This window comes from Amblyraja radiata, chromosome 22 (assembly GCF_010909765.2).
Source record: "Amblyraja radiata isolate CabotCenter1 chromosome 22, sAmbRad1.1.pri, whole genome shotgun sequence".
Taxonomy (NCBI): Eukaryota; Metazoa; Chordata; class Chondrichthyes; order Rajiformes; family Rajidae; genus Amblyraja; species Amblyraja radiata.
Window position 1 is genome coordinate 30,521,130 of NC_045977.1, and position 16,904 is coordinate 30,538,033.

Here is a 16,904-nt window from a genome sequence, read left to right on the forward strand (position 1 = left end):
GTGTATATATATATTCTATGGTATATGGACACACTGATCTGTTCTGTATTTATGCCTACAATATTCCGTTGTGCTGCAGCAAGCAAGAATTTCATTGTCCTATCTGGGACACATGACAATAAACTCTCTTGACTTGACATGAAGTAGGGGATGAGAAAGGAGTGTGTAGGAAAGAACTGCAGATGCTGGTTGACACCGAAGGTAGACACAAAATGCTGGAGTAACTCAGCGGGACAGGCAGCATCTCTGGAGAGAAGGAATGGGTGACGTTTCGGGTCGTGACCCTTCTTCAGACTCCAGCATTTTGTATCTATCTTCGGTGTAAACCAGCATCTGCAGATTCTTCGTACACACTTTCAATTATTCAGCATGTGGTGAGAAAGGGTCAGGGATTAGACTGGGCTGAATATCAACGGTGTAGGAACATTTTTTTATTTATTTTTTTTAATTTATTGAACATGTTAAAAAATACAAACACAAATAAACTTTGTAAGCAATAAAAAAAGAAAAACATTAACAGCAGGAGAGCTCATAAGACCATGAGCTGCTTTCCCCAATCAAGATGCTGACTGATCCTCAATTTCAGTCTGTTCATTCATTCTTTTGCATTACAAAAATCGATCGATTTTTATCTTGAATGTACTCGGCAATCAAAAAAAGGGCAAGTGAGTAGAATTAGACTGGATGCGATATTTTAAAAATCTGGAAGGTTAGATGGGCCGTAGGTAAAATTAGATATTAAAAAAACATCAGGAAAAAAAGCTGAGAGTTGTCTGGAACTGGGAGCAGCAGCAACTTCTAGTTAGATGGCAACCTCTACATAGTAAAATGCCCCAATTTGTTCCGCAAAACCATGAAAGGATAACATGTGACATGAAGAATGCTAGACCAGAAAAGTTTTAGACTTCCCAATTAGATCAAGGAAGTTAGTTAAAAGCAACCACTGGCCATGTGATTGTGACTGGGCTAATCTTGGACCATTATTGGACCTGTAAAAGATAAACATGCGCTTTTGGAGGATGAAATGAGGAAGCGTTCTGAGATAGGGAGGTATTGTATACGTTTGTTTAGCGTGGTGGAGGGGCCAGTGTTCTGTGCAGTGGTTCAGCCTTCTTATTGAAGGCGGGAACAGTGAGGAATGTGGGGAGCGGCTGTGGTGGGCGTTTATGTTCACTTTTATTTTATGTGGCTGTGTTGTCTCGTTGCTTTGTCACGTGGCAATCGATCCCTCCGAGAAACTCCCACCAGGTTCCGAGCAACCATGGATAACCTGGCTCAGTCTCAACAGACTGCGTACAGGCATGGGAAGGAGCAAATCGAACACGCTGAAGTGGGGGTGTACTGAAGATGTGGCAGACTATGAGTGCGGACGGGGCCTCCAGACTATGGAACATCTCCTGAGCTGTGACGTGCTGCATGACACATGCACTGTCAAGGGCCTTGCAGAGGCCAAGGAAGTGGCTCTAAAATTTGGTCACTATTGGCAAACAGTTGTGTGGTGACACGAAATAATAATAATCTTCTTGCTTTTCACTTAGTACGGCTGCAAGGTCAAACAAAATTCACTGTATCTTAACTGGTGCATGTGACAATAAACTGACCTTGAAACCTTGAACCTTGAAACACTCATATTGGAGGCAGTTCAACAGAGACTCGCCAGGCTGGTTCCTGGGATTAGATGGCGGTCCTGCCATGAACAGGTAGAGAGGTTGGATCTGTATTCATTGAAGTTTAGGAAGATAACAGATGATCTTACTGAAACATATTAAGTCCTGAAGTATCCTGAAGTGTCATGATAGGGTAGATATGTCCTTTATATATACACCTTTATGTCCTGGGCCTCCTCCACTGTCAGAGTGAGGCCACACGCAAATTAGAGAAATCAATATTCATACCGTTGGGTTGTAAGCTGCCCAAGGGAAATATGAGGTGATGTTTGAATCTAAAATTGGAGAAACATCACCTCATATTTTCCCTTGGGCAGCTTACAACCCAACGGTATGAATATTGATTTCTCTAATTTCAAGGAACCCATGCATCCCCTCTCTCTCCACCCCTCCACCACCCTAGTCATCCTACTAGTTCCACTGTTCGCATCCATATATCCCTTCGCTATCACCTCTTCCACAGCCAACAATGGACCATTGTGGGCTCCACTTTTCCTTGGCATTCGGTGCCGGCTCTGATTTGTTTTGTGCCTTTTCATATCTCTAGTTTTCCTCTCCCCGACTCTCAGTCTGAAGAAGGGTCTCGACCCGAAACGTCACCTATTCTTTTTCTCCAGAGATGCTGCCTGACCCTCCGTGTTACTCCAGCATTTTGTGCCTATTTTTGGGGTAGATTTTGAGATCTGTACGCAAGGGAGAATCTTAAACATGGGAATATCAGGAGAGAGTCAAGAGAGTTTTATTGTCATGTGTCCCAGATAGGACAATGTAATTCTTGCTTGCTGCAGCACAACAGAATATGTAAACATAATACAGAACAGGAAATAAAAGTTCAGTGTGTCTATATACCATAGACCATTTATGTACACAATAAATAAACAGATAAAGTGCAATAGACTGTTATTATTCAGAGTTTGTTTGATGTCGTATTTAGAAGCCTGATGGCTGTGGGGAGGAAGCCGTTCTTGAACCTGGATGTTCCAGATTTCAAGCTCCTGTATCTTCTTCCCGATGGAGAGATGAGTGTGTGGCCAGGATGGTGTGGGTCTTTGATGGTGCTGGCTTCCTTTTTGAGGCAGCAACTGCGATAGGTCCCTTCGATGGTGGGGAGGTCAGAGCCGATGATGGACTGGGGCAGCGGTCACAACTTTCTGCATTCTTTTCCGCTCCTGGACGCTCAAGTTGCTGAACCAAGCCACGATGCAACCGGTCAGCATGCTCTCTACTGTGCACCTGTAGAAGTTCGAGAGAGTCCTCCTTGACATACCGACTCTCCGTAATCTTCTCAGGAGGTAGAGGCGCTGATGTGCTTTCTTTGTAACTGCATCCGTGTGCTGGGACCAGGAAAGAACTTTGGAACTATGCACACCCAGGAATTTGAAGTTCTTGACCCTTTCCGCCATCGTCCTGTTGATGTAAACGGTTTTGCTGGTGTTGAGAGCCAGGTTGTTGTGTTGGCGAATGTAAAGGATCGGACATTTAAAACTGAAGTGTGTGGGAATTTTCTCACACGGAGGGTGAGATCTCCTGATTTCTCTACTCCAGAGTGTTGTGGATGCTGGATCAACGGGGATATTCAAATATAAGTAAAACTTTCAAAAGATGGGGTATATGAGAGCTATGAGGAACTGGCAGAGAATAGACGTTACGGGACAGATCAGCCATGATTGTATTGAACGGATGATCGGGCTTGAGGGCCTTAGTGATCTGCTCCTGCTTCCAATTCCTACTCCTAATGTTTTTTTTTTAGTAATATCTTTAAGTTGTCACTCAGAGGTTTAGGGTGGCACAGTGGCGCAGCGGTAGAGTTGCTGCCTTACAGCGCCAGAGACCCGGGTTCGATCTTGACTGCTGGTGCTGTCTATCCGGAATTTGTACATTCTCCCTATGGTCGCGTGGGTTTTTTCCGGGTGCTCTGGGTTTCTCCCACTTCCCAAAGACGTACAGATTTGTAGATTAATCGGCTTTGGTAAGATTGTAAACTGTCCATAGTGTGTAGGATAATGCTAGTGTACGGGGTGGTTGCTGGGCAGCGCAGACTCGGTGGGGTGAAGGGCCTGTTTCCAGGCTGTATGTCTATAGCCTAAAGTCTGTAGTCTAACTCTCTGTCAGTCAATAGGAGGGGCGTATATCCTTGGAGAATACCCAGGAGCTGTTAGAAAATACATTGTAGGCGACCCCCAGGTAATAACCAGGTTGGATGCGAAGAAAACCGGACACTTGCAGGAGTATTTGCTGGACAAAGACAGCTGGCAGGTTGAGAAGGATGGGGGTGGAGAGATTACCCCTGACACAAACACATAAGGACTATTACCTTCGTCAGAGTTGTTCAATACACCCAGCTGGACATATCCAAACCAAGAAATCATGGCTGATCTATCTCTTCCTTCTAACCCCATTCTCCTGCCTTCTCCCCAAAACACCTGACACATGTACTGATCAAGAATCTATCTATCTCTGCCTTAAAAGTATCCATGGACTTGGCCTCCACAGCCTTCTGTGGCAAAGAATTCCACAGATTCACCACCCTCTGATTAAAGACATTATTTCTCATCTCCTTCCTAAAGAAACGTCCTTTAAGTCTGGGGCTATGACCTCTAGTTCTAGACTCTCCCACTAGTGGAAACATCCTCTCCACATCCAAGCTTTTCACTGTTCGGTACATTTCAATTAGCTCCCCCCCCCCCTCATTCTTCTAAACTCCAGTGAGTACAGGCCCAGTGCCGACAAACGTTCATCATAAGTTGACCCACACATTCCTGGGATCATTAGGAAGTAGAACAGATGGGTAGGTAGTTCAGAGCAATGCTTTCCTTGTGAAGGTATGCACTGGCACAACATATCGCCACCCCTAGCGTGAAATGCCAGCTTATTAATCGTGTTTACCTGATGGATAACACATGCGAATGAATTAAGACATTCATTTGCTTAGATTTAGAGTTCATGTATTATATTGCAAGTTAAAATATCCAAACATTTTGGATGAATATTGAATAAAATTTGAAGAAGTATTGATGGAAAAAAATTGTTGATAAATGTAGCTTACGTTTTAATTGATATGCAGACCGGCACCTTTGTGTCTACAGAAAAGCAATGAGTCAGTGGCATTTTTTCTTCCAAAAAATATATTCATAAAATGTGCAAATACTTTGTTTAAGACATTCATATGTCAACTGTCAAAGTACAAGTCACATCATCCCATTTGCTGGCAAGATTTATATTATATCAGCATGGCATAAATTTTTCTTTCACTTGCATTTCATGAGTGATAGTTTGGTTTAGTTTAGTTTAGAGAAACAGCGCGGAAACAGGCCCTTCGGCCCAGAGTCCGCGCCGACCAGCGATCCCCGTACATTAACACTATACTATACCCACTGGGGACCATTTTTTTACATTTATACCAAGCCAATTTAACTACATACCTGTACGTCTTTGGAGTGTGGGAGGAAACCGAAGACCTCAGAGAAAACCCATGCGGGGATAACATACAAAATCCGTGCAGGTAGCACCCGTAGTTGGGATCGAACCCGGGTCTCTGGTGCTGCCAGCGCTGTAAGGCAACAACTCTACCGCTGCGCCACCGTGTCGCCCATCCAAGAGTTTTCTGCATAAAGTGAGCAAGGCCTTGAACTGCACTCCTTCCCCACAGGTGGTGGCACTGAGCTTCAGTGGAATCGCTCAGCTGACTGTGGAACACGCCGCGCCACACCTTGTGATTGTTGACAGCTCCTTGCACTGGACAACCAACTTTGGGCAGCCCCAGGGATTCTTTCATGATTTGGTTTAGTTTAGAGATACAACGTGGACACTGGCCCTTCGGCCCGCCGAGTGAGCGTGCCGACCATCAATCACCCATGCACTAGTGTAGACTTTACTTTAGACGTTAGAGATGCAGCGTGGAAAACAGGCCCTTCGGCCCACCGAGTCTACGCTGACCATCAATCACCCATACACTAGACTTTACTTGAGACTTTAGAAATACACCGATCCAATTTGTGATCCCAGCTACAAAGACAGATGTGTACAGCAATTCGTTCTTCCCCCGCACAATTAAAGCATGGAATAATCTCCACCCAACTATAGTTGCCCAACCAGATGCAACTAAATTTAAAGTAGCTCTTTCTTCCCAATAATCCTTTCTGGCTTAAGCCCTCCCTCCACCACCTCCAGTTTAAATTCCATTTGGAATATTTTGGAGGACCAAGAAACCAAGAACCAAGAAACAACCCACTGAGTTCATGCTGACGAACCATCCGTACACCTGTTTTATCCTACACACTGGGGACAATTACAGAGCCAATTAATCTGCAAACCTGCACGTCTTTGGATTGAAGGTGGGTCGAGCCAGTGGTGCAGAGGTCAAGTTGCTGCCTTGTAGTGCCAGAGACCCAGGTTCATTCCTGACTATGCTCTGTAGGGAGTCTATACGTTCTCCCTGTGACCTGCCTGGGTTTTCTCCGGGATCTCCAGTTTCCTCCCACACTCCAAAGACTGATGGTGGAAGAGAAGAATCTGCTCCTGCACCTGGATGTAACAGTTTTCAGGCTCCTATACCTACTTCCTGATGGCAGGGGTGAAATGAGAGGGTGGTGTGGGTCTCTGATGATGCTGGCTGCCCTTTTGATGCAGCGGCACTTGTAGACCACTTGATCACATTGAATGGCGGTGCTGGCTTGAAGGGCTGAATGGCCTACTCCTGCACCTATTGTCTATTGTATCGTATTGTATCGTATCGGAGCCTTGCACGTCCCCTCCTCCCATGTTCAGGGGCGCTGGCAGCCACTGGTGCCTCAACCACCTCCCTGGGTGAGCGGAACCGACCCTCAACATTGCCGTCACTGAAGGCGGGCACAAAAGTGCCGGAGTAACTCAGCGGGTCAGGCAGCATCTCTGGGGCAGAGGAATGGGTGACGTTTTGGGTTGCGACCCTTCTTCAGACTACGGCCGGCGATGTGTGTGCAATAAACATGAGCAATAAATAAATAGAACAGAACTCGAAGACCACTATCTGACCTAATGAAAATCTCCCGAGGATTTCATAGCTATGAGTTATTTACCAGATTGGATGAGACCGGGCACTTTCTCGGTGCCGTTAGTACTGTGATTGATTACACATTCCTATACCACTGAGCACATTGCTGATGATATTTAATTTTTCTTTATCCCAAAGGAAAAGATGTGTGAAACCTTGGGAATGACATTAAATCATGAAATAATTTCAACTGCCATTTGTCCAAATTGTGTGCATTTATCAGTGGCGACCACGTTAACTCAGCTCCCTTTACCACATTCCATTCCCCAACCCAAACACCCGCCCATGCCCCCCTAGTCCAACTGTCTCCGCCTACATTCTTTCTTTGTCCTGCCCCCTCCCCTGACATCAGTCTGAAGAAGGGTCTCCATCCGAAACGTCACCAATTCCTTCTCTCCATAGATGCTGCCTGGGGATATTTAGAGGCGGCACGGTGGTGCAGCGTTAGAGTTGCTGCCTTATGCCCCTGTCCCACTTAGGAAACCTGAACGGAAACCTCTGGAGACTTTGCGCCCCACCCAAGGTTTCCGTGCGGTTCCAGGAGGTTGCAGGTGGTTGCCGGAGGTTGCAGGTAGTGGAAGCAGGTAGGTAGTTTGACATAAACCTCCGGGAACCGCACGGAAACATTGGGTGGGGCGCTAAATCTCCAGAGGTTTCTGTTCAGGTTTCCTAAGTGGGACAGGGGTATAACAATGCCAGAGACCTGGATTCGATCCTGACTACGGGTGCTTGTCTGTACAGAGTTTGTACATTCTCTCTGTGATCTGCGTGGGTTTTCTCCAGGAGCTCGGTTTCCCTCCCACACTCCAAAGACGTACAGGTTTGGAAGCTAATTGGCTTTGTCTGATTGTAAATTGCCCCTAGTGTGTGTAGGATAGTGTTAATGTGCGGGAGTAGCAGGTCGGCATGGACACGATGGGCTGAAGGGCCTGTTTTCGTGCTGTATCTCTAAACTAAACTGTGTGGGAAGGAACTGGGTGACTTTCCGACCGAGATCCGTCTTCAGACTGAGAGTCAGGGGAGGGAGAAACTAGAGATATGGAAGTGTACTAAACTAATATCTTTGAATCCTACCCATTGAAGGTGACATTGCAGGAATACGTGGAGCACTCAATCAACAATAACTTCCTGAGTAGAAACAAAGAACTGCAGATGCTGGTTTATACCGAAGATTGACACAGGGTGCTGGAGTAACTCGGCGGGTCAAACAGCATCTATGGAGAAAAAAGGATAGGTGACGTTTCAGGTCGGGACCCTTCTTCAGAGTGAAAGTAGGCGGTGAAGTTCACAATGCCATGCGAGATTCATATGTTGTGAAATCCAGTTAACGAAAGCTGCCACAACCAGAGAGCAGTGCTGAACAACTATCTTCCTCTTTGGTGACCCACAGACTATCGTTGACCGGACTTTGCTGACTTTACCTTGCACTAAATGTTATTCCCATATCATGTATCTATATACACTGTAAATGGATCGGTTGTAATAACGTATTGTCTTTCTGCTGACTGGTTAGCATGCAACAAAAAGCTTTTCACTGTACCTCGGTACAAGTGTCAATAAACTAAACTAACAGAGCGGATGTGGAGACGATGTTTCCACTAGTGGGAGAGTTTAGGACCAGAGGGCACAGCCTGAGAATAACAGGACGTACCTTTGCAAAGGAGATGAAGGGGTATATTCTTGAGCCAGAGTGTGGTGAAGCTGTGGGATTCATTGCCACTGACAGCTGTGGAGGCCACGTCATCAGCCAATAAAGAATAATGAGTGATGTAACTCAGTTGAAATATTAAGCTCATTGTCAAATGGAAAATATTATGATTAAAATCAATTCTAAATAGATTTGGCACTGAATATATATCTCTGGTTTGGCCTGGACCTTTTGACAAATCACCTTTTTAATTTAAATCCATGTACTGAAATGTACACTCAATTAATAGTGACATTGTTACACAGAAGTGAAACGGTATCGAAATACAACACCTCAGGTAACCTCAAGTAACCCTTGGGTTTCTCTCTCGCTCCATCCCTCCTCCTTCACAGTTCTCAGACCAGTCTGAATGTCCCTGATTATATTTTATCTCTGTTTGCTTTGTTGTCACCTTCTCCTAGCTGAAGTAGGGTCTCGTCCCGAAACGTCACCCATTCCTTCTCTCCAGAGATGCTGCCTGTCTGGCTGAATTACTCCAGCTTTTTGTGCCCATCTTCGGTATAAACCAGCATCTGCAGTTCCCTCCTACACATTTCGCCTAGCTAACAATGATCGACTCTGCATTTTCCTTGAACTCTATCTCTTTTGATGTCCCGCCTTCACGCATTACCCTGCCTTATCTCTGTGTCCCCCTCTCACCTGACTCTCAGTCTGAAGAAGGGCCTCGTCCCAAAATGTCAGCCATTCCTTCTAAACAGAGATGCTGCCTTGTCCCGCTGAGTTACTCCAGCATTGTGGGTCTTTCTTCGGTGTAAACCAGCATCTGCAGTTCCTTCCTACACACCTCAGTAACTGCAGTGTATGTGGAAGGCAGCAAGATCTTTACAATCAGATTAGAATTGTAATATTATACACTCTATTTATTTTTTAACGCTTTGTGATATTTGAAACTAACATATGAAAATGGTGTGGTGATAGTCAATGTGTCAAACAGCTTAGTTAAAGCTTTGGACAACGTATCATGAGATCATAAGATCATTAGTGATAGGAGCATATTTAGGCCATTCGGCCCATCAAGTCTACTCTGCCATTCAATCATGGCTGATCTATCTCTCCCTCCGTACCCGCCTTCTCCCGATAACCTCTGACACCTCAAATAATGATCTGTGACTTTTTAAAACATCAAAATTGGAAAAATTGTCCCTAGAGTGTGTGTGATAGTGTTAGTGTGCGGGGATCGCTGGTCGGCGTACACTCGGTGGGCCTGTTTCCGCGCAGTAATCTCTAAAAGAATCCAGAATATATACAGAAGAACTCTGCAAAAATGATGATGACATTTTCAGAGGCTACACATACATTCATTAGCGTTGTGTTAGGTCGTGTTCATAGAACTATCATTATACCCAGCATTCTTACCACTCATGTGGCCCCCAGGGGTGATATCCCTTCCGTTGTTTGAGGGGCATCTCCACCACACTCTGGCCCCCAATGTCCAGCAGCGGAAGGACCCTAGACTGTGGTCCTACCCCACAGAGCCTTGGCGTTGGCTGCACCGAGCTTCAGTGCGTACCTCAGCACGTACTCCTGCAGTCTGGAGCGGGCCAGTCGGCAACATTCCCCGAGGGACACCTCGCTCTGCTGGGAGGTCAACAAAGCTCGGGCCGACCAAAGGGCATCTTTCACCGGAGTTGATGACCTTCCAGCAGCACTTGACTTCCGTCTCCGAATCTGTCCCTGGGAACAGTCCGTAAAAATCCGAGAGGCCTCTCTTACGGAGCTGTTCGGGATAAACCGTGACAAGGACCCTTCTCCAGACTCTCTTCGCAAATCCAGGAAGGATGTCACGTGGGGAAGGCAGCATCTCTGGAGAGAAGGAATGGGCGACATTTCGGCTCAAGACCGTATTGACCTGAAACGTCACCCATTTCCTTCTCTCCTGAGATGCTGCCTGTCCCGCTGAGTTACTCCAGCATTTTGTGCGTACCTTCGATTTAAACCAGCATCTGCAGTTCCTTCCTACACAGGATGTCACGTGATTGGAAATTATTTGATCACATATATGATAGGAAGTTTTGAATCAAAAGAAAGGACTTCACCTTTGGGCTGAGTTTGTGAGCGATGCTACGAACCGCGAATGAAGATGGTATTCTTACATCTGCTATTTCTGCGTCCAGAACAGTGGAAGGAAATATGAGTCGGAAGGAACTGCAGACGCTGGTTTAAACCAAAGGTTGTTCCCTTGTTTGAGGGGTGTCTCCACCAAACTCTGGCCCCCAATGTCAAGCAGCAGAAGGACCCTAGACTGTGGTCCTCCCCCACAAAAAGCTGGAGTAACTCAGCGGGTCAGCCACTATCTCTGGAGAAAAGGAATAGGTGACCCATCTTTAGTCTCGACCCGAATTGTCACAAATTCCTTTTCTCCAGAGTTGCTGTCTGACCCGCTGAGTTACTCCAGCTTTTTGTGTCTATCTTCGAAGGAAATATGAGAATGCTTTTGCTTGAGAACTGTTTGTTTTTTGGATTAATTGCTCAGACTTCCCTTTTGAACTGTGGCCACGAGTGGTATTAAGGATATTGATGTCTCTTACATGTGTTTTTGCTGGGTGCCTTCCACTGCCAAAAGGTTATAAGATGTGTCTTTACAGGGCTAACTGTTTTCTCTTAGTTAGAAATTGTGTAGCCGTTCTTTTTCTCAAACATTGATTGGATCAGAATCATATTGTAATAAGATAGTCTTTTGCAGCAGTAACCAGAGCTCAAAGACTTCTATAAAATGGATTACTTAGCATTATTTTTGCACAGGTTCTGCATACAAATGGGTCTGACCATATCAGTGATCATTTCTGTGTGAGATCAAATCCATTAGACAATTGGATGATGTACTTTGCGTTCATGCACCTGATGGCTGGCAGATTGCTAACAGTACTATTGTTCATGCTACACATTTCTGCCCTTACCAACGTAAAGTAAAGCTTATCGATGCAACTTACAATCTTTGAGCAGCCACAACAAGCCTTATGCCCCTGTCCCACTTAGGAAACCTGAACGGACACCTTTGGAGACTTTGCGCCCCACCCCCCAAGGTTTCCGTGCGGTTCCCTGAGGTTTTTGTCAGTCTCCCTACCTGCTTCCACTACCTGCAACCCCCGGCAACCACCTGCAACCTCCGGGAACCGCACAGAAACATTGGGTGGGGTACAAAGTCTCCAGAGGTTTCCGTTCAGGTTTCCTAAGTGGGACAGGGGCATAACAGGGCCAGAGACCCGGGTTCGATCCTGACTACGGGTGCTGTTTTTACGGAATTTGGATGTTCTCCCTGTGACTCTCGTGGGTTTTCTCTGGGGGCGCCGGTTTCCTCCCACATTCCAAAGACATACAGGTTTGTAGGCTAATTGGCTTGGTAAAATTGGAAAAATTGTCCCTAGTGTGTGATAGTGTTAGTGTGCGGGGATCGCTGGCCGGCGTAGACGCGGTGGGCCTGTTTCCTCGCTGTTTCTCTAAACTAAACTAAATTAAACTATATCTCTGACTTTCTCTCCGTTTGCTTTAAATTTTATATTAAAATTTATGTAATAATAACAATTCTAAAAGTTTAAAAAGTTATTTAAATATCTGGAGGTGTCAGTCTGCCATACCAGACTGTACAGCTGCGGACTGGAAGTGCCTTCAGAGAGTGGTGAGGACAGCGGAAAAAATCATTGGGACTTCTCTTCCTTCCATCATGGGCATGGGGTACAAGCGCTGTCTGATTAGAGCTAAGGGCATTACCAGAGCCCCCACACACCCACAATTTGGACTGTTTATACTGCTTAACTCTGGGAGGAGGTACCGCAGCATGAAGAGCGGGACAACCAGGTTCTGCAACAGCTTCATCCCCCAGGCCATAAGATTACTGAACAATCAACAAAACCGAGGCTAGAACTTTTTAAATATCGACACTTTTTAAAAACTTTTTATATATATTTATTTTACAGAACCATGCACATGAGGCATTTTTATGGACGCACCTAACACTTTTACTTTTACTATTTACCTGATTGGAGAGTCAAATGCAACGAAATTTCGTTCAAGGTGCACTGTGTCTAGGTGTATATCTGAATGACAATAAAGTTTTCATTCATTCATTCATTCATTCATTCATTCATTCATTCATTCATTCATTCATTCATTCATTCATTCATTCATTCATTCAGCACGACCCATCACAGCATATGTACTGGTATCCACTAACTTGTCAGTGCAGTGCATTCCAAATCCTAATCACACATTGCATAACAATAAATGTTTGATAGGAACTGCAGATGCTGGAAAATCAAAGGTACACAAAAATGCTGGAGAAGCTCAGCGGGCGCAGCAGCATCTATGGAGCGAAGGAAATAGGCAACGTTTCGGGCCGAAACGTTGCCTATTTCCTTCGCTCCATAGATGCTGCTGCACCCGCTGAGTTTCTCCAGCATTTTTGTGTACCTTCAATAAATGTTTGATGTTTGTTGTAGATTAGTTTAGAGATACAGCATGGAAACAGGCCATTCGGCCCACCGAGTCCACAGATCATTGATCACCCATTCACACTAGTTCTATGTTGTCCCACGTTTGTATCTGCACCCTACACACTAGGGGCAATTTACAGAGCCAATTACCCTACAAACTGAACAAAGGTCCCGACCCGAAATGTCCCCCATCCTCTCTCACCGGAGATGCTGCCTGACCCACTGAGTTACTCCAGCACTGTGTGTCTATCTTTGGTATAAACCATCTCTTTGTTTCTAACCTAGAAACCCGCACGTCTTTGGGATGCGGGAGGAAACCGGAACACACGGAGAAGGCCCATGTGGTCACAGGGAGAACGTGAAAACTCCTCACAGACAGCAGACGAGGTCAGCATCGAACCCGGGTGTCTGGCGCTGTGAGGCAGCAACTCTACCGCTGCGCCACCGTGCCGCATGGCTTACTTCTATGAGGCAGCAGCTCTATCAGCTCGGCCACTGTGACTTGTATGTCTGGCACGTTTCCAAAAACAAGCAATACTGGCTAGCTGGTGACTCTTTAATAACTCGTGAAGTTTTATTTTATCTACGCTGCCTGCACCCTTTGTGATTTTAAGCATGTCTATTAAATATCCTCTTAATCCCAGCTTCTGCAGCTCATTCACAAAACTACAATTCCTCTTCGGTGAGCCATTGCAGCAAATGACTTCAGTAACCTCTCGAGCCACATCCTTGCTGAAAGAAATGCACGGCCAGGATCAGGCCCAGAAGTCCAGCTACAGCTGAGCCAATACTTTTGTAAAAGTGCTTTTGCTGACTTCCTGGCCTTTTACACTCTCTCAATATAAAGACCTTGTAATCCTATATAACCTATTAGCTGCTTCGGTAATCTATCCTGTTATCAATAATGTCCTATGATGTCTGTGACGAACACAATGTAAATTAAACTGATCCCTTCTGTCCGCACGTGATCATATACCCATGCATATTCATGTACCTATCTAAAAGCTGCTTAAATGCCCCCATCGTAACTGCCTCCGCCAACACCATCCTATTAGTGTGCTTCAGGCACCCACCACTGTGTGTGTGTGTGTGTGTGTGTGTGTGTGTGTGTGTGTGTGTGTGTGTGTGTGTGTGTGTGTGTGTGTGTGTGTGTGTGTGTGTGTGCGCACATGTGTAAACGAAAAAAAAATCTTGCACTACCCTTTAACCTTTAACCAATACCCTTTAACCTTTCCCCCTCAGACCTTAAAGATATGCCCCGCTAATATTTGATATTTCTATCCTGGGGGAAAGGTTCTGATTGGCTTTACTATCCATGTCTCTCATAATCTCATGAACTTCTAGCAGGTCTCTCTTCGGCCTCCAACACCTTGAGGAGACAATCTGACCTCTCTTTATAACTAACACCCTCTAATCTAGGCAGTATTCAGGTAAATCTCTTCTGTGCCCTCTCCAGAGCCTCCACATCCTTTCTATAGGAGACCTAAATCGTACATAATGCAGATTCAGTCCAGATACCGCCTAACCAAAATTTTATAAAACTTCTTTGACTTACTTGTTGTCTCTTGTTCCTATATCCCCGACTGATGACAGCAAGCATAGCATATGCCTTCTTCACCATAAGTGCGCTCTGCGGGAATGTCACGGAGAGCTGCCCGCTCGACGGGAATGTCCTGGGGGGCGCGCGGGCCTGACCCACCCGGCGAACAAACGCGCCGCCGACGACTGAAGACCGGAACGCGCCCCGGTAGGCCCGACTCACCCCACAGGCCTTCCAGGGAACAGCGGGGAAGCCGAGCGGCGAGGCCTGTCTGGGCCGAAAGAGCCTCAGTCAGGTGGCAGCAATGGGAGCATCAGCGGTGGGGACGATGGGAGCCTTGGACGGCGGGAGCTTCAGCGGCAACGTGCGCCTCTGTGGCGGTGAGGCCTCGTGGTCGATGAGCGTGAGGGGAGAGGGAAAGACAATGGGGACCCGTCGTGGCGGGACTGCTGTGAAGAACAATGGGGACCAGCCCGGCATGGGGGGATCGATGTGAGGGATGGTGGGAGAACAAAGGGAGACCCGGTGTGGGGGGGGGGGGGGGGAGGGGGGGGGGGGTGCACTCTAGTTTAGAATCTTCTGCCCAGGGGATAAGTCTGTGTTTGTTTGTTTGTTCATTTGTTCCGGTGAAGGCAATAGACAATAGGTGCAGGAGTAGGCCATTCGGCCCTTCGAGCCAGCACCACCATTCACTGTGATCATGGCTGATCATCCACAATCAGTACCCCATTCCTGCCTTCTCCCCATATCCCTTAATGTCACTATCTTTAAGAGTTCTACCTAACTCTCTCTTGAAAGCATCTAGTGAATTGGCCTCAACTTTCTATGTGAAAAAGTTTTTCCTCATCTCCGTTCTAAATGGCCTACCCCATATTCTTAAACTGTGGCCCCTGGTTCTGGACTCCCCCAACACCGGGAACATGTTTCCTGCCACTAGTGTGTCCAATCCCTTAATCATCTTATATGTTTCAATAAGATATCCTCTCATCCTTCTAAATTCCAGTGTATAGAAGGCCAGTCGCTCCATTTTCTCAGCATATGACAGTCCCGCCACCCCGGGAATTAATCTTGTGAACCTACGCTGCACTCAATGGCAAGAATGCCCTTCCTCAAATTTATGACCAAAACTGCACACAATACTCCAGGTGTGGTCTCACTATAGCCCTGTACAACTGCAGACGGATCTATTTGCTCCTCTACGCAACTCCTCTTATTATGAAGGCCAACATGCCACCAGCTTTCTTCACTGCCTGCTGTACCTGCATGCTTACTTTCAGTGACTGATGAAAAATATCTCGTACTTCCCCTTTTCCTAACCTGACACCATTCAGATAATAATCTGCCTTCCTGTTCTTGCCACTAAAGTGGATAACCTCACATTTATCCACATTAAACTGCATCTGCCATGCATCTGCCCACTCACCCTACCTTCCCAAGTCACCCTGCATCCTCATAGCATCCTCCTCACAGTTCACACTGCCACCCAGCTTTGTGTCATCTGCAAATTAGCTAATGTTACTTTGAATCCCTTCATCTAAATCATTAATATATATTGTAAATAGCTGCGGTCCCAGCACTGAGCCTTGCGGTACCCCACTAGTCACTTCCTGCCATTCTCAAAGGGATCAGTTTATCCCTACTATGCACACGGCAGCCAGACAAAGGCCGCTTTTTCTTTTTGTTTTCACTTTTAATTTCAAGTTTTTGTGCACCTTATGTGTTGTGACTGTCGGCAGACCAATTTCCCTCCGGTGACGAATGAAGTTTTGTCGTATCATATCGTATCGTATACTGTTTGTGATGCTACTTTCAGGGAACTATGGACGTGGACCCCAAGATCCCAAGATCCCTCCATACATCAACGCTGTAAAGGGTCCATCACTAACTGCATACTTACCCCTTCCATTTGACCTCCCAAAGTGCAATACCTCACACTTGTCTTCATCAAACTCTCTTTCTATGATGGCTATCCATCTATTCTCTGTGTTCCTCCTATATCCTTTTTCAGGCAGAAATGAAGGGTTGAGGACATGAAGGAACCCATACATGTTTGCATCAAACAGGATAGCAAATGGTCTTATTGGCAATCATTCAATATTGGAAATAACAGCATATGTTCATTATTATTTATATGCATTGCACTTTTCCTTGCAAAGAGAGAGGAGGGAAGGAGGTCAGTTTAGTTTAGTTTAGTTTAGTTTAGAGATACAGCATGGAAACATGCCCTTCGGCACTACGAGTCCACTCTGACCCAGCGATCTCCATACACTAGCACTATCCTACACACAGAGGGGACAAATTACAATTTTACTGAAGCCAATTAACCCGCCACATCGCACGTCTTTGGAGTGTGGGAGGAAACTGGAGCAGCCGAAGAAAACCCGTGCAGGTCACGGGGTGAATGTACAAACTCCGTTCAGGCAAGCACCCGTAGTCAGGATTGAACCCGGGTCTCTGGTGCTGTAAGGCAGCAAATCTACCACTGCGCCGCCATGCAGCCCTTTGGATCAGATAATGTTTTGAAAGA